Source organism: Triticum dicoccoides, chromosome 2B (assembly GCF_002162155.2).
Source record: "Triticum dicoccoides isolate Atlit2015 ecotype Zavitan chromosome 2B, WEW_v2.0, whole genome shotgun sequence".
In the NCBI taxonomy this organism is placed as follows: Eukaryota; Viridiplantae; Streptophyta; class Magnoliopsida; order Poales; family Poaceae; genus Triticum; species Triticum dicoccoides.
The window spans coordinates 583,316,095-583,336,022 of NC_041383.1; positions in this window are offsets into that span (position 1 = coordinate 583,316,095).

The following is a 19,928-nucleotide window of genomic DNA, read 5'->3' on the forward strand; positions in this document are numbered from 1 at the left end:
AGGGTCTACACGCTTAAGGTTCGGTGACACTAGAGTTGTTATGGGAATTAGTATGCAGTTACCGAATGTTTATCGGAGTCCCGGATGAGATCTCGGACGTCACGAGGAGTTCCGAAATGGTCCGGAGGTAAAGATTTATATATGGGAAGTCCTATTTTGGCCACCGGAAAATATTCGGGATTTTTCGGTATTGTACCGGGAAGGTTCTAGAAGGTTCTGGAGTGGGGCCCACCTGCATGGGGGGACCCACATGAACGTGGGTAGTGGGGGCAAGGCCCCACACCCCTGGTCAAGGCGCACCAAGATCCCCCCTTAGAAGGAATAAGATCATATCCCGAAGGGATAAGATCAAGATCCCTAAAAAGGGGGGATAACAATCGATGGGGAAGGAACCTCCCACCTTTGCCAATGTCCCAATGGACTTGGAGGGCAAGAAACCAGCCCCTCCACCCCTATATATAGTGGGTAGGCGCATGGGAGCTTCACCCTTCCCCTGGCGCAGCCCTCTCCTCCCCAACACCTCCTCCGTAGTAGTAGTGCTTGGCGAAGCTCTGCCGGAGAACTGCAAGCTCCACCACCACGCCGTCATGCTGCCGGAGCTCTCCCTCAACTTCTCCTCTCCCTTTACTGGATCAAGAAGGAGGAGACGTCCCCGGGCTGTACGTGTGTTGAACGTGGAGGCACGTTGTTCGGTGCTTAGGTCGGATTCGGCCGCGATCTGAATCGCTTAGTGAACGACTCCACCAACCGCGTTCTTGCAACGCTTCCCATCGCGATCTTCAAGGGTATGAAGGGCAAACCCAGGAGCCGGGAAAACCCAACATTTGACCAAAGACATGATTTGGAGCTGATGCATATACGGCCAAACTCGTGACGTCGAACACTCCCGAGGGTATTCGGTCTTTGTAAAGTAAAAGAGGCTTGACAAGAGCCTATTATAAGCCCTTAATTCCTAGGTACGTGCAATTTAGTCTGCCGTGGCCAAATGCCAATAACGGCAGTATCCTTTGTGGGTATAGAACCCATGGGATGGTTAAACAACAAGAGGCAATAGAAAAGGTTTACACAGGGGCTTAATCTAAAAAGAAACCTGTTGAACGGGGCCCTGCTGCACGTCTGCGCCTTTGTCTCCATTGTGTAAAAAAACTGGAAGGGTCTCGCCCGAACGTTGTCTGTAAAAAAAAGAAAAACTCGTAGGAGAGTGCAACGTAAGTATGCGATTAATAATAAAAGTGTAACATGTTGGCCTGCCAATAAGGTCGAGCCATGTGTGGGGCTGTATTAAATATATACAGCCCCTGGTTTCCGTTATGGGCTTACATATACGGTGCCCTGTATGAATTTTATCGGGGCTACCGGACTCGTCTAACCGTGTCTGTGGTTGTAATGACCAGTCATGTTTTCTGATATTGGAGGCCGCTTATAGTCCGGCCGCTAGGGCCGTCACGTGTTCCTCTGCGCGCCAAGAGCGCTCCGCTATTCCGCTAATGGTGATGACGCCACGGGGACCGAGCATCTTGAGTGTAAGGTAGCCATAGTGCGGCAATGCGTTTAAGCGGGCGAAGGCTATTCTCCCAAGCAATGCATGATAGCCGCTTTGGAAAGATGCAATGGTGAAGTGGAGTTCTTCGCTTCTGGAGTTGCCTGGGGGGCCGAATATTACTTCCAGCGCAACTGAGCCCCTGCCATAGGCCTCAACGCCTGGTATCACCCCTTCAAAGGTGGTGTTGCTTTGTCTAATTCTAGATGGGTTTATCCCCATTCTGCGGACAGTGTCCTCGTATATTAAACTGAGACTACTGCCGCCGTCCATGAGGACATGGGTGACACGGTATCCGTCGGTTATTGGGTCAAGCACCAAGGCCTGTGATCCTCCGTGCCGAATACTAGTTCGGCCGTCCATGTGGTCGAAAGTGATCGGACGAGACATCCAGTAATGAGATGTAGGTACGATGGGCTCTACATCGTGCGCGTCTATGGGCGCACGTCCATGCCTTCTCGTGGATGTGTGAGTCGCGTGGATCATGTTTACTGTTTTATCCTCTGGCGGGAATTTTTTTTGTCCCCCAGTGTTCGGCTGGCGAGGTTCATCCTTGTCTTCGCTTGGTGTGTCCCTCCCCTTGTGTTCGGCATTTAATTTGCTGGCCTTCTTGAAGACCCATCACTCTCTATGGGTGTGGTTCGCAGGTTTCTCCGGGGTGCCATGAATTTGGCATAGTCTGTCCAGGACTCTGTTCAGACCGGACGGTCCCTCTTTACTGCCTTTGAATGGCTTCTTTTGCTGATCAGGTCGAGAGCCCTTGAATCCGGCGTTGACTGTCGTGTTATCCGGGTTCTCTTCCTTGTTTTGGCGTTTGTTTTTATTACGCCGTGGCTTCCCGTTGCCATCCCTTATTTCGGATGTGGTGGGGTCGCTGGTGCCTTTACGGGCCAGCCAACTATCTTCACCCGCGCAAAAGCGGGTCATAAGGCTTGTTAAGGCTGCCATTGTCCTTGGCTTTTCTTGGCCGAGGTGTCTGGCAAGCCACTCGTCACGGATTCTGTGTTTGAATGCCGCTAAGGCTTCGGCATCCGGACAATCAACAATTTGATTCTTCTTAGTGAGGAATCTATTCCAAAGCTTGCGGGCGGACTCTCCAGGCTGTTGGATTATGTGACTTAGATCGTCTGCATCCGGAGGCCGGACATAGGTCCCTTGAAAATTGGCCCTGAAAGCGTCTTCGAGTTCCTCCCAACTCCCAATTGAGTTTTCGGGGAGGCTTTTCAACCAGTGGCGAGCTGGTCCCTTCAACTTGAGGGGACGGTATTTGATGGCGTCGAGGTCATCCCCACGAGCCATGTGAATATGCAGGATAAAATCCTTGATCCAGACCCCTGGGTCTATGGTGCCGTCGTATGCTTCTATGTTCACAGGTTTGAAGCCTTGTGGGAATTCATGGTCCAGTACTTCTTCGGTGAAGCACAGGGGGTGAGCAGCCCCTCCCATTGATCATTCTAACTGTAGGAAGATGTCAGATCACGGGCTTACAACCTTCGGCTTATTTTCTAGTCTCATCGTTTGTGCCTCTATCGTTGTAACTGGGCGGGAGGGGGAGGGGCAGAGTATAGGTCAGTATTTGTTAAGATTCATTATAATCTATCCCATATGATTCCTAACTTATCTCCAGAAGAGGCTTCTTGCCCTCCAAGTTTTGTACTGTATGTATACTAGCCCCTCGAAATCAACAATACAAGAAATAGTTTCACTGATTCTCTCCTCTCTAATCCTCCTACATGGTATCAGAGCCAAGAGGTCTTGAGTTCAAGGCCCGAATGTTCTAAATAAAAAGTTGTAGTTTAGGGGTGAGGAAGTCACACATGATAGGGGAGAGTTGAAGTATAATTGCATATTTCGTGTTTTCCATGAGCTTCAGCTTTTGGGTGAATTGGTTGATGCGTGCAATTCTACGCACATAACCAATGTACACATGATTCTTCCAAAAAAACATTTTTTGGTTCACAAGCACTTGTACCCGTGAGACCCTGAAATGCACTCTCATCGCCCCTTCACTACACCACACATACACTGAAAGTCTCTCGAATAAGCACCAGTGAAAGTGCAACTATCCCTGGGTGGTTTTGGTAATTATTAACAACATATAGCTCATTGAACTAATGCTATTTCAAGATGAATATTTCAGGAAAGTTCAGTGATTGGCATGGCATGGATTAGGAATGTGGACCCCTGAAAATGCTAAGCACAACGGATTGGCTCAAGCTCTAATGCTTAAGACTCTGCATTTTACATCCAAGATCACATTGAGTCCATAGGAAAAGCCAATACTATTAAAAAGGGATGAGGTGTTGCTTAATGGCTTGCTTTCTCAAGATGCTTAGTGATATGCTCCAAAGCCCTCAACCACTTTATCATATCCACATATGTCTCAAACCAAAAGTCAAACTCGGCCCCACCGATTTGATCTATCCGGCGCCACCGAGTTTATTTGACATAGCCACTGCCAGAAACCCTAGTCACTTCGATCTCACCGATAGGGATCTCGGCCTCACCGAGATGGGATTGCAAACTCTCTATTTCCCTTCGTAACGTTTCGGTCTAACCGAGATGAGCGATCGGTCCCATCGAGTTTGCAATGCAAACTCCCTGTTTCCTCTTTGTAACGTTTCGGTCTAACCGAGATGAGCGAATCGGTCCCACCGAGTTTGCCTGACCAACTCTCTGGTTAGCTTATTACCAAAGTCGGTCCCATCGAGTTTGTGTAATCGGTCTCACCGATATTATGTTATGCCCTAACCCTAAAGAAATTGGTCCCACTGAGTTGACATGTCGGTCCCACCGAAATGCCTAACGGTCACATTATGAACTAAATTGGTCTGACCGAGTTTTCTGATTCGGTCTCAGCGAGTTTGGTAAATTGTGTGTAATGGTTAGATTTTGTGTGGAGGCTATATATACCCCTCCACCCTCTCTTCATTCATGGAGAAAGCCATCAGAACATGCCTACACTTCCAGCATTCATTTTCTGAGAGAGAACCACCTACTCATGTGTTGAGGTCAAGATATTCCATTCCAGCCACATAAACCTTGATCTCTAGCCTTCCCCAAGTTGATTTCCACACAAATCATCTTTCCACCAAGTCCAATCCTATGAGAGAGAGTTGAGTGTTGGGGAGACTATCATTTGAAGCACAAGAGCAAGGAGTTCATCATCAACACACCATCTATTACCTTTTGGAGAGTGGTGCCTCCTAGATTGGTTAGGTGTCACTTGGGACCCTCCATCAAGATTGTGGAGTTGAACCAAGGAGTTTATACGGGCAAGGAGATCGCCTACTTCGTGAAGATCTACCCTAGTGAGGCAAGTCCTTCGTGGGCGATGGCCATGGTGGGATAGACAAGGTTGCTTCTTCGTGGACCCTTCGTCGGTGGAGCCCTCCGTGGACTCGCGAAGCCGTTACCCTTCGTGGGTTGAAGTCTCCGTCAATGTGGATGTACGATAGCACCACCTATCGGAACCACGCCAAAAATCTCCGTGTCTATATTGCGTTTGCTCCGTCCAAACTTCTCCCTTTACCTTCATGTGCAATGTTTTACATTCCACTACTATACTCTTAGAATTGCATGTGTAGGTTGATTGCTTGACTTGTGTAAAGTTGCTAAAATCTGCCAAGACTTAAAATTGGGAAAAAGCTAGATTTTTATTTGGTCAAGTAGTCTAATCACCCCCCCTATAGGCATACTTTCGATCCTACAAGTGGTATCAGAGCTACAGTCTCCATTTGCCTTGATTTCCATAGCTTTTGGTGATCATTGCCTTGGTTTCACAACCTAGGAGAGTATGACGTCTAGCAAGGGAAATTACCACAGTAGAGGTCCTTACTTTGATGGTACTAATTTTGCTAGTTGGAAGCATAAGATGAAAATGCATATTCTTGGACATAACCCCGCCATTTGGGCTATTGTGTATATTGGCTTGCAAGGTGAATTCTTCGATGGGAGAAAACCAAACCGTGAAGCTATCGCGGAAGAATTGAAGATGCTGCAATACAACGCTCATGCTTGTGATATTCTCTTCAACGGATTGTGCCTCGAAGAATTCAACAATATCAGCCATCTTGAGAATGCAAAGGAAATTTGGGATACTTTGATTGATATGCACGAAGGTACTAACTCCGTCAAGGAATCCAAATTGGATGTGCTTCAAAGTCAGCTTGACAAGTTCAAAATGAAGGATGGTGAAGGTGTCGCTGAAATGTACTGTAGGCTTGCTCTCATCACAAATGAGATTGCCGGCTTAGGAAGTGAAGAGATGACCGATAGATTCATCATCAAGAAGATACTAAGAGCCTTGGATGGAAAATATGATACCGTGTGCACATTGATCCAAATGATGCCCAATTACAGAGATCTCAAGCCAATGGAAGTCATTGGAAGAATTGTTGCTCATGAGATGTCACTCAAGGATAAAGAAGATCTTCACAACAAGTCAAGTGGTGCTTACAAAGCCTCAAGTGAGAAACAAACCTTCAATGAAGAATTGAGCATAATGGTGAAGAACTTCAACAAGTTATACTAGAGTAGAAGCAAGGAAAGAAGTTCCAAGTTAAGGTCCTACAATGACAAAAGATCTTCGAGTCGTGAACGTAATTCCTACAATTGTGGAAGACCCGGACACTACTCCAATGAGTGTACGTCTCCCTACAAAAGAAGAGAAGATTCACCTAAAATAAGAAGTAGAAGAGAAGAATCACCACCAAGAGAGAGAAGGAGTAGAGATGATCGTTATGAACGAAGAACCTCCCGGAGAAGCAAGGATTCGGAAAGGAAGGACAAATCATCAAAGAGCTACACAAAATGAAGACATCAAGCTCACGTTGGTGAATGGGTATCCGGCTCCGATTCCGACCATCACTCCGAAAGAAGTTATCACTCCGACTCCGAATATACTCAAGATGAAGGTGTTGCCGGTCTAGCACTTGTGTCAACCAACTCCTATGACATATTTGGCTCACCAAATGAAGGAATTGGAAGATGCTTCATGGCTAAAGGCCCAAAGGTATCACACCCTGAGTATGTTTATTTCAATAGTGATGAAGATGACTTGCTAGGTGATGATGATTTACTTGTTGATAACTCTAGTTACGAAAACTATGATGAACTTGCTATTAATCATGCTAATCAAGACAAAACGAATGACGATGATAAGAAGGAGATTGATCGTCTAACTAAAGAACTAAATACTCTTAAGTTAGCTCATGAAACTACCTCAGAAGATCATCGAGAACTTTTAAAGACTCATGAGAAGCTTTGCTTTGAAAAGCTCAACCTATAGCAAGAGAATGAGTTTTTAAGGGAAATCAATGATGATCTTCGCAAGAAAAGTTCTTCTCACATTGCCAAGCGTTTACTCTTGTCTACTTACATGCCACAAGTTAAATCTAGCAACAAAAGTAAGAAAGATTCTTTCTCTAGTAGTAACAATAATCATGCTAAATCCAATATTGTTGCTTCTAGTAGTTCTCTTGATTCCACTAATGATTCCCTTAGACAAGTTACACTTGAGCAAGAAAATAGCTTATTGAAGGGAATTATAGAGAGAGGTGTTTACAAACGTGTCACGCCCAATATGCGACCCTATCCAAAAGGAACTCGAAGGTCCCACCAAGAATAGACCCGCATATTGGAACACTTTTGCAAGGTGGATATCATTACATCAACATTACATAATAGATGGGGATACATACATAAGGCATACAATGCCACACGAATAAAACATCATCATACATGAGATCATCATCCGACTACAGATGAAACACAAACAGAAACTCAAACAACATCCACCCTCCTAGCCCAGGCTGCCGACCTGGAACCTATCCCCTGATCGAAGAAGAAGCAGAAGAAGAACTCAATGCAAGCAAGCATCGCTCTCGCGTCATGATCATCGCATAACCTGTACCTGCAACTATTGTTGTAGTAATCTGTGAGCCACGAGGACTCAGCAATCCCATTACCATGGGGACTAGCAAAGCTTAAAGGGAAAGGAAGGGGTAAAGTGGTGAGGCTGCAGCAGCGACTAAGCATATATGGTGGCTAACATACGCAAATAAGAGCGAGAAGAGAGCAAATGGAACAATCGTGAAGCTAGCAATGATCAAGAAGTGATCCTGAACTCCTACTTACGTCAAACATAACCCAAAGACCGTGTTCACTTCCCGGACTCCGCCGAAAAGAGACCATCACGGCTACACACACGGTTGATGCGTTTTAATTCGGATCTGGTGTCAAGTTATCTACAACCGGACATTAACAAATTCCCATCTGCCTATAACCGTAGGCACGACTTTTAAAAGATTATACCCTGCAGGGGTGTCCCAACTTAGCCCATGATAAGCTCGCGCGATCAACGAAGGATATACCTTCTCCCAGGAAGACCCGATCAGACTCGGAATCCCGGTTTACAAGACATTTTGACAATGGTAAAACAAGACCAGCAAGACCGCCCGATGCGCCGACAATCCCGATAGGAGCTGCACATATCTCATTCTCAGGGCAACACCAGACGAACACTACGTACAACTAAAACCAGACCTCGAGTTTCCCTGAGGTGGCGCTGCAAGTGGCTCTGGTTCGGACCAACACTTAGACAAGCACTGGCCCGGGGGCTATAATAAAGATGACCCTCGAGAGAGCGACTCCTAAGGGAAAAGTAGGTGGTGGTGAGGCAAATGGTAAAACCAAGGTTGGGCCTTGCTGGAGGAGTTTTATTCAAAATGAACTGTCAAGGGGGTCCCATAAATCACCCGACCGCATAAGGAACGCAAAATCCGAGAACATAACACCGGTATGACAGAAACTAGGGCGGCAAGAGTGGAACAAAACACGAGGCATAAGGCCGAGCCTTCCACCCTTTACCAAGTATATAGATGCATTAATAATATAAGAGATATTGTGATATCCCAACCAAAATCCTGTCCACCATGGAGCAATCTTCAACTTCACCTGCAACTAGCAACGCTATAAGAGGAGCTGAGCAAAGCGGTAACATAGCCAAGCAATGGTTTGCATAGGAAAGGTGTCAAAGGTTAGAGGTTCATGGCAATATGGGAGGCTTGATAAACAGGTGATAGGTAGCGCAGCAAAGCGATAGAACGAAGCAACTAGCATAGCAATGATAGTAGTGAGATCCAGGGTAGCGGTCATCTTGCCTGAAATCCCGCAAGGAAGAAGAACTCGTCCATGAAGAAGACGAACGGATGAAGCCAAAGACGAACCAAGCGTAGACGAATGAATCCTCACGATCGCAACGAAACAGGAACTATCGAAAAGAAGCACACAACATAGTAAACGCACCACTCATGAGCAAGGCATGATGCACAACAAGCATGATGCATGACAAGGCTACATGAAGCTACTCATGGCAAGAGATGACGCAAACAAGAGCAACACATCAAGGCAAGTTTAAATGAGGCCGGGAACAACATATAACAATTCCGGTAAGTCCTCATATGCAAATTTCGAAGTTGATCCAGATCTGAATAAATCTTATGTTCAAGTTGTTAAACAGCAAGTTAAGATGCACAAAGATGATCTACACGAGATTCTAGTCAAGTTACATATAAAGTTCATTTAGTTCAAAGCTACGGCTTAGAAGATATGAGCAAAACAAGATAAACATGGCATTGATGCAAAATGCATACAAACATCAAGCAAACACCTCAAAACAAGGATGCAACATGATAATATGAAACTACATGCAATTCTAAGCAAGTTTCATATAGAGCACACTCAAAACGGAGCAACGGTTCAACACACACACACTCTATACAAGTTATAGCAACAATCTATCCGAAACAACAACTAGGCATATTGCAAGCATCAAAACAACATGCTACAACATCTCAACATAATAATAAAAGGCATGGACATGATGTACAGGTAAAGCATTACAAAACATGAACACTGAGCTAACTCCAGAAATCACTAGAACATGCTCAAGCACACATGGTAAGATTGCAAGTAATAACAATTCAGACTTTGCAGAAAATAACATCAGGTTGCAATGTTTAGAGCTATCAAACAACATGTTACAGGAACTTATCATGGCAAACAAAGGCATGTCATGAATCTACTAATAGCATAGATCAAAAGTCCCTTACTGACCTTAAGCAAAAAAGGATCAGAAAATATGATGGCACCCATGTAAACATAGCAAGTTATAATACAGATTCAAACATGGCAGAAACAGAATTATGAAGGCATGTAGATGAGCTTGTGCAACTCACTACAGAGCAATACATGGCATGGCAAGGCAACCAACAGTAAGAAGACATGTTTATGAAGTTAAGAATGGCAATAGCAAGTTCATAGGGTGCATGGAACACTAGGAAAACACATGGCAACAACTGAACTTAATGTTAACAGGCTGACAGCAACATTATGAAGCAACTTTGGAGCAAGATATGAACAAGCTACAACAAGCTATAAATGCAACCAGGGGCATGGATGGGTAGAGCATAACATGTAGAACAAAACATATTTAGTGAACATCTCCAGATTATGTGTAGAATGATTAGTAGCAGCAGGTTTACATAGCATCACGAAATAACAAATTCAACCTAGCGAAACTGTTGGAAATATGCCCTAGAGGCAATAATAAAAGTATTATTATTATATTTCCTTGTTCATGATAATTGTCTTTTATTCATGCTATACTGTATTATCCGGAAATCGTAATACACGTGTGAATACATAGACCACAATATGTCCCTAGTGAGCCTCTAGTTGACTAGCTCGTTGTGATCAACGGATAGTCATGGTTTCCTGACTATGGACATTGGATGTCGTTGATAACGGGATCACATCATTAGGAGAATGATGTGATGGACAAGACCCAATCCTAAGCATAGCACAAAGATCGTGTAGTTCGTTTGCTAGAGCTTTGCCAATGTCAAGTATCTCTTCCTTTGACCATGAGATCGTGTAACTCCTGGATACCGTAGGAGTGCTTTGGGTGTATCAAACGTCACAACGTAACTGGGTGACTATAAAGGTGCACTACAGGTATCTCCGAAAGTATCTATTGTTTTATGCGGATCGAGACTGGGATTTGTCACTCCGTGTAAACGGAGAGGTATCTCTGGGCCCACTCGGTAGGACATCATCATATGCGCAATGTGACCAAGGAGTTGATCACGGGATGATGTGTTAAGGAACGAGTAAAGTGACTTGCCGGTAATGAGATTGAACAAGGTATCGGTATACCGACGATCGAATCTCGGGCAAGTAAAATACCGCTAGACAAAGGGAATTGTATACAGGATCGATTGAGTCCTTGACATCGTGGTTCATCCGATGAGATCATCGTGGAACATGTGGGAGCCAACATGGGTATCCAGATCCCGCTGTTGGTTATTGACCGGAGAACGTCTCGGTCATGTCTGCATGTCTCCCGAACCCGTAGGGTCTACACACTTAAGGTTTGATGACGCTAGGGTTATAAAGGAAGCTTGTATGTGGTTACCGAATGTTGTTCGGAGTCCCGGATGAGATCCCGGACGTCACGAGGAGTTCCGGAATGGTCCGGAGGTAAAGATTTATATATAGGAAGTCCTGTTTCGGGCATCGGGACAAGTTTCGGGGTCATCGGTATTGTATCGGGACCACCGGAAGGGTCCCGGGGGCCCACCGGGTGGGGCCACCTGCCCCGGGGGGCCACATGGGCTGTAGGGGGTGCGCCTTGGCCTACATGGGCCAAGGGCACTAGCCCCAAGAGGCCCATGCGCCTAGGGAACCCTAGAGGGAAGAGTCCTCAAGGGGGAAGGCACCTCCGAGGTGCCTTGGGGAGGATGGACTCCTCCCCCCCCCTCTTGGCCGCCGCACCAGATGCCATCTGGAGGCTGGCCGCCGCCCCTTGGGGTGGGAAACCCTAAAGGGGGTGCAGCCCTCCCCTTCCCCTATATATATGAGGCCTAGGGGCTGCCCATAACACGCGATTTGATCTCTCGTTGGTGCAACCCTGCCCCTCTCCCTCCTCCTCTTCTCCCATGGTGCTTGGCGAAGCCCTGCGGGATTGCCACGCTCCTCCACCACCACCACGCTGTTGTGCTGCTGTTGGATGGAGTCTTCCTCAACCTCTCCCTCTCTCCTTGCTGGATCAAGGCGTGGGAGACGTCACCGGGCTGTACGTGTGTTGAACGCGGAGGTGCCGTCCGTTCGGCACTTGATCATCGGTGATCTGAATCACGACGAGTACGACTCCATCAACCCCGTTCACTTGAACGCTTCCGCTTAGCGATCTACAAGGGTATGTAGATGCACTCCCCTTTCTACTCGTTGCTGGTCTCTCCATAGATAGATCTTGGTGTTACGTAGGAAAATTTTGAATTTCTGCTACGTTCCCCAACAGTGGCATCATGAGCTAGGTCTATTGCGTAGTTTCTTTGCACGAGTAGAACACAAAGTAGTTGTGGGCGTTGATGTTGTCCAATATGCTTACCGTTACTAGTCCAATCTTGTTTCGACGGTATTGTGGGATGAAGCGGCCCGGACCGACCTTACACGTACTCTTACGTGAGACAGGTTCCACCGATTGACATGCACTTGGTGCATAAGGTGGCTAGCGGGTGCCAGTTTCTCCCACTTTAGTCGGAACGGATTCGATGAAAAGGGTCCTTATGAAGGGTAAATAGCAATTGGCATATCACGTTGTGGTTTTGCGTAGGTAAGAAACGTTCTTGCTAGAAACCCATAGCAGCCACGTAAAACATGCAAACAACAATTAGAGGTCGTCTAACTTGTTTTTGCAGGGTATTCTATGTGATGTGATATGGCCAAAAGGATGTGATGAATGATATATATGTGATGTATGAGATTGATCATGTTCTTGTAATAGGAATCACGACTTGCATGTCGATGAGTATGACAACCGGCAGGAGCCATAGGAGTTGTCTTTATTTTTTGTATGACCTGCGTGTCATTGAAGAACGCCATGTAAACTACTTTACTTTATTGCTAAACACGTTAGTCATAGAAGTAGAAGTAGTCGTTGGCGTGACAACTTCATGAAGACACGATGATGGAGATCATGATGATGGAGATCATGGTGTCATGCCGGTGACAAGATGATCATGGAGCCCCGAAGATGAAGATCAAAGGAGCTATATGATATTGGCCATATCATGTCACTACTCTATTTGATTGCATGTGATGTTTATCATGTTTATGCATCTTGTTTACTTAGGACGACGGTAGTAAATAAGATGATCCCTTACAAAATTTCAAGAAGTGTTCTCCCCTAACTGTGCACCGTTGCTACAGTTCGTCGCTTCTAAGCACCACGTGATGATCGGGTGTGATGGATTCTTACATTCACATACAACGGGTGTAAGACAGTTTTACACAGCGAAAACACTTAGGGTTAACTTGACGAGCCTAGCATGTACAGACATGGCCTCGGAACACGGAGACCGAAAGGTTGAGCATGAGTCGTATAGTAGATACGATCAACATGAAGATGTTCACCGATGATGACTAGTCCGTCTCACGTGATGATCGGACACGGCCTAGTTGACTCGGATCATGTGATCACTTAGATGACCAGAGGGATGTCTATCTAAGTGGGAGTTCATAAGATGAACTTAATTATCCTGAACATAGTCAAAAGACCTTTTGCAAATTATGTCGTAAGCTCGCGCTTTAGTTCCACTGTTTAGATATGTTCCTAGAGAAAATATAGTTGAAAGTTGATAGTAGCGATTATGCGATCAGTAGAAAGCTTATGTCCTTAATGCACGGCTCAGTGTGCTGAACCCCAACGTCGTTTGTCGATGTTGCGAACATCGGACATACACGTTTTGATAACTACGTGATAGTTCAAATAAATGGTTTAAGTAGAGGCACCAAAGACGTTTTCGAAACGTCGTGGAACATATGAGATGTTTCGAGGGCTGAAATTGGGATTTCAGGCTCGTGCCCACGTCAAGAGGTATAAGACCTCCGACGATTTTCGTAGCCTGCAAACTAAGGGAGAAAAGCTCAATCGTTGAGCTTGTGCTCAGATTGTCTGAGCACAACAATCACTTGAATCGAGTGGGAGTTGATCCTCCAGATGAGATAGTGATGTTTCCCCAAAGTCATTGCCACCAAGCTGCTAGAGCTTCGTGATGAACTATAACATATCAGGGATAGAAATGATGATCCTTGAGGTATTCACGATGTTTGACACCGCGAAAGTAGAAATCAAGAAGGAGCATCAATTGTTGATGGTTGGTGAAACCACTAGTTTCAACAAGGGCAAGGGAACAAAGGGATACTTCATGAAACGGAAATTCAGCTGCTGCTCAAGTGAAGAAATCCGAGGTTGAACCCAAACCCGAGACTAAGTGCTTCTGTAATAAGGGGAACAACCACAGGAGCAGGATTACCCTAGATACTTGGTAGATGAGAAGGCTGGCAAGGTCAGTAGAAGTATATTGGATATACATTATGTTAATGTGTACTTTACTAGTACTCCTAGTAGCACTAGGGTATAAGATACCGGTTCGGTTGCTAAGTGTTAGTAACTCGAAATAAAAGCTATGGAATAAACGGAGACTAGCTAAAGGTGAGCTGACGATATATGTTGGAAGTGTTTCCAAGGTTGATATGATCAAGCATCGCACGCTCCCTCTACCACCGAGATTGGTGTTTGTGTTGAGCATAGACATGATTGGATTATGTCTATCGCAATACGGTTATTCATTTAAGGGGAATAATGGTTACTCTGTTTATTTGAATAATACCTTCAATGGTCTTACACCTAAAATGAATGGTTTATTGAATCTCGATCGTAGTGATACACATTTTCATGCCAAAAGATATAAGATAGTAATGATAGTACCACTTACTTGTGGAACTGCTGTGTAAGTCATATTGGTATAAAACGCATGAAGAAGCTCCATGTTGATGGATCTTTGGACTCACTCGTTTTTGAAAAGTTTGAGACATGCGAACCATGTCTATTGGTGTATATGCATGAAGAAACTCCATGCAAATGGACCGTTCGGACTCACTTGATTTTGAATCACTTGAGATATGCAAATCATACCACATAGGCAAGATGACTGAAAAGCCTCGGTTTCAATAAGATGGAACAAGATAGCAACTTGTTGGAAGTAACACATTTTGATGTGTGCAGTCCAATAAGTGCTGAGGCATGCAGTGAATATCGTTATGATCTTACTTCACAGATGATTCGAGTAGATGTTGAGAATATTTACTTGATGAAACACAAGTCTGAATTATTGAATGGTTCAAATAATTTCAGAGTGAAGTAGAAGATCATTGTGACAAGAGGATAAAATGTCTATGATACGATCATAGAGATGAATATCTGAGTTACAAGTTTTGGCACACAATTAAGACATTGTGGAAAATGTTTCACAATTAATACCGCCTGGAACACCATAGTGTGATGGTGTGTCCGAACATCATAGTTGCACCCTATTGACATGGTGCGTACCATGATGTCTCTTATCGAATTACCACTATCGTTCATGGGTTAGGCATTAGAGACAACCACATTCACTTTGAATAGGGCACCACGTAATTCTGATGAGATGACACCGTATGAATTATGGTTTAGCGAAACCTAAGTTGTCATTTCTTAAAGGTTTGGGGCTGCATTAAGCCCGAACCCAAAGCGGATAAAATACATCTTCATAGGACACCCAAAACAGGTGGGTATACCTCCTAATTCAGATCCGAAAGCAATATGGATTGTTTCTTGAATCAGGTCCTTTCTCGAGGAAAGGTTTCTCTCGAAAGAGTTGAGTGGGAGGATGGTGGAAACTTGATGAGGTTATTGAACCGTCACTTCAACTAGTGTGTAGCAGGGCATAGGAAGTTGTTCCTGTGGCACCTACACCAATTGAAGTGGAAGCTTATGATATTGATCATGAAACTTCGGATCAAGTCACTCCCAAACCTCGTAGGATGACAAGGATGCGTACTACTTCAGAGTGGTACGTAATCCTGTCTTGGAAGTCATGTTGCTGGACAACAATGAACCTACGAGCTATGGAGATGCGATGGTGGGCCCAGATTCCGATAAATGGCTCGAGGCCATAAAATCCGAGAACGGATCCATGGACTTTGGTGGACTTGCCCGATGATCGGCAAGCCATTAAGATAAATGGATCTTTAAGAAGAAGACGGACGTGGATGGTAATGTCACCGTCCATGAAGCTCGACTTGTGGCAAAAAGTTTTTCACAAGTTCAAGGAGTTGACTACGATGAGATTTTCTCATCCGTAGCGATGCTTAAAGTCCGTCGGATTCATGTTAGCATTAGCTGTATTTATGAAATCTGGCAGAAGGATATCAAAACGAGTTTCCTTACCAGTTTTCGTGAGGAAAGGTTGTATGTAATACAATCAGAAAGTTTTTGTCGATCCTAAGGATGCTAAAAGGTATGCTAGCTCCAGCGATCCTTCTAAGGACTGGAGTGAGCATCTCGGAGTTGGAATGTATGCTTTGATGATGATCAAAGATTTTGGGTTTGTACAAAGTTTATGAGAAACTTGCATTTCCAAAGAAGTGAGTGGGAGCACTATAGAATTTCTGATGAACATATTGTTGATCAGAAATGACGTAGAATTTCTGGAAAGCATATAGGGTTATTTTGAAAGTGTTTTTCAATGGAAAGCCTGGATTAAGCTACTTGAACATTGAGCATCAAGATCTATAAGGATAGATCAAAATGCTTAATAATACTTTCAAATGAGCACATACCTTGACATGATCTTGAAGGTGTTCAAGATGGACCAGTCAAAGAAGGAGTTCTTGCCTGAGTTGTAAGGTACGAAGTTAAGACTTAAAGCTCGACCACGGCAGAATAGAGAGAAAGGACGAAGGTCGTCCCCTATGCTTAAGACGTAGGCTCTTCAGTATGCTATGCTGTGTACCGCACCTGAATTGTGCCTTGCCGTGAGTCAGTCAAGGGGTACAAGAGTGATCCAAGAATGGCTCACAGGACAGTGGTCAAAGATATCCTTAGTAACTAGTGGACTAAGGAATTTTCTCGATTATGGAGGTGGTAAAAGAGTTCGTCGTAAAGGTTACGTCGATGCAAGCTTGACACCTATCCGGATAGCTCTGAGTAGAGAGACCGGATACATATAATGGAGCAATAATTTATAATAGCTCCAAGTAGAACAGTTATTTGGAATAGCTCCAAATAGAGCGTGGTATCTGCATCTAGGAGATGACATAGAGATTTGTAAAGCACACACGGATCTGAAAGGTTCAGACCCGTTGACTAAAACCTCTCTCACAAGCAACATGATCAAACATAAAACTCATTGAGTGTTAATCACATAGTGATGTGAACTAGATTACTGACTCTAGTAAACTCTTGGGTATTAGTCACATGGCGATGTGACCTGTGAGTGTTAATCACATGGCGATGTGAACTAGATTATTGACTCTAGTGCAAGTGGGAAACTGTTGGAAATATGCCCTAGAGGCAATAATAAAAGTATTATTATTATATTTCCTTGTTCATGATAATTGTCTTTTATTCATGCTATAACTGTATTATCCGGAAATCGTAATACACGTGTGAATACATAGACCACAATATGTCCCTAGTGAGCCTCTAGTTGACTAGCTCGTTGTGATCAACGGATAGTCATGGTTTCCTGACTATGGACATTGGATGTCGTTGATAACGGGATCACATCATTAGGAGAATGATGTGATGGACAAGACCCAATCCTAAGCATAGCACACAGATCGTGTAGTTCGTTTGCTAGAGCTTTGCCAATGTCAAGTATCTCTTCCTTTGACCATGAGATCGTGTAACTCCTGGATACCGTAGGAGTGCTTTGGGTGTATCAAACGTCACAACGTAACTGGGTGACTATAAAGGTGCACTACAGGTATCTCCGAAAGTATCTATTGTTTTATGCGGATCGAGACTGGGATTTGTCACTCCGTGTAAACGGAGAGGTATCTCTGGGCCCACTCGGTAGGACATCATCATATGCGCAATGTGACCAAGGAGTTGATCACGGGATGATGTGTTACGGAACGAGTAAAGTGACTTGCCGGTAACGAGATTGAACAAGGTATCGGTATACCGACGATCGAATCTCGGGCAAGTAAAATACCGCTAGACAAAGGGAATTGTATACAGGATCCATTGAGTCCTTGACATCGTGGTTCATCCGATGAGATCATCGTGGAACATGTGGTAGCCAACATGGGTATCCAGATCCCGCTGTTGGTTATTGACCGGAGAACGTCTCGGTCATGTCTGCATGTCTCCCGAACCCGTAGGGTCTACACACTTAAGGTTCGATGACGCTAGGGTTATAAAGGAAGCTTGTATGTGGTTACCGAATGTTGTTCGGAGTCCCGGATGAGATCCCGGACGTCACGAGGAGTTCCGGAATGGTCCGGAGGTAAAGATTTATATATAGGAAGTCCTGTTTCGGGCATCGGGACAAGTTTCGGGGTCATCGGTATTGTATCGGGACCACCGGAAGGGTCCCGGGGGCCCACCGGGTGGGGCCACCTGCCCCGGGGGGCCACATGGGCTGTAGGGGGTGCGCCTTGGCCTACATGGGCCAAGGGCACCAGCCCCAAGAGGCCCATGCGCCTAGGGAACCCTAGAGGGAAGAGTCCTCAAGGGGGAAGGCACCTCCGAGGTGCCTTGGGGAGGATGGACTCCTCCCCCCCCTCTTGGCCGCCGCACCAGATGCCATCTGGAGGCTGGCCGCTGCCCCTTGGGGTGGGAAACCCTAAAGGGGGCGCAGCCCTCCCCTTCCCCTATATATATGAGGCCTAGGGGCTGCCCATAACACGCGATTTGATCTCTCGTTGGTGCAGCCCTGCCCCTCTCCCTCCTCCTCTTCTCCCATGGTGCTTGGCGAAGCCCTGCGGGATTGCCACGCTCCTCCACCACCACCACGCTGTTGTGCTGCTGTTGGATGGAGTCTTCCTCAACCTCTCCCTCTCTCCTTTCTGGATCAAGGCGTGGGAGACGTCACCGGGCTGTACGTGTGTTGAACGCGGAGGTGCCGTCCGTTCGGCACTTGATCATCGGTGATCTGAATCACGACGAGTACGACTCCATCAACCCCGTTCACTTGAACGCTTCCGCTTAGCGATCTACAAGGGTATGTAGATGCACTCCCCTTTCTACTCGTTGCTGGTCTCTCCATAGATAGATCTTGGTGTTACGTAGGAAAATTTTGAATTTCTGCTACGTTCCCCAACAGAAACAGCAACAACAAGTACCCTACTTAACAAGATCGATTCACTCACCACAAGTCATTGCATGACAAGATAAGCATAGCATCAGCAAGAAGACATGTTTGTGAAACAAACCAATGCAAGAACAGGTTCATAGCATGCAAGGATCAACTACAACAACCTTGGCCAAATTGAATAACATGTAAACAATCTGCCAGGAAACATTTTGAAGCAAAAGTAGAGCATGAAAATGACATCCTAGACTACTCCATAATTGCAACCAAGGGCATGAATGGATAGACAATAACCACATGTTCAAAACACCCTTACTGAAGTATCTCAAAATATGCATAGACCTCTCTGTAGCATCAAGTTTACATGGCATCAAAATAACAGCAGAACAGGGACTAAAATCAGCAACATCACGATGCCTAGTTTGCATGCTTGTGCTAGTCACCACATTGATCACAAAAATACATGGCATATACCTCTGTAAAGAAGACATGGCATAGTTCAAAACACATGTAGACATCAACCTCATAGGATGCACACATCAATCATGGCAAAAATGACAAAAGAGCTCGTTCTGTTAACTGACAGCAGAAAACATCATGAAGCACTCTTGCAGCGAAGATTCATGCATCTAGATTACCTCAAATGAATATGATGCAATGGAATGAAATGATGTACTCGTTGAGGCGGACAATTTGACATATTATACGCACAAAATGGAGCTACATGCACAGAGTTACACCCATCACAATAATGCAACATAATATGAGTTTTCAGAAAAGACTTAGGCAAAAATAGACCTCGCGGGGTTGACTGGACGGACATGTCCGGGCTCCTCCGGACATGTCCGGCGCGGACAGAGGAGGTAGCGGCCAAGGGGGCCATGGCCGGCGGCGAACCGATCGCCGGCGAGGCTGTGGGGCGCAGAGGAGGCTGGAGGAGGTCGGATCTGGTGGATCCCGGCCGGATCCACCCATTCCCGACGGCGGGGAGGCGCTCGGGGCGCTCCGGCGAGCTTCGGCCGGCCGGGGCAGGCGGCGGCGCTAAGCAGGGACGAGGAGGCGGCGGGGCGCGGAGCAGGGCGCGGCCGCGGCGGCTCCGGTCGCCGGAGGCGCTCGAGCGGAGCGGGGCGGCGCGGGGCCGCGGCGGCTGGCGGCCAGCGGCGGGCAGGCGAGCGAGCAGC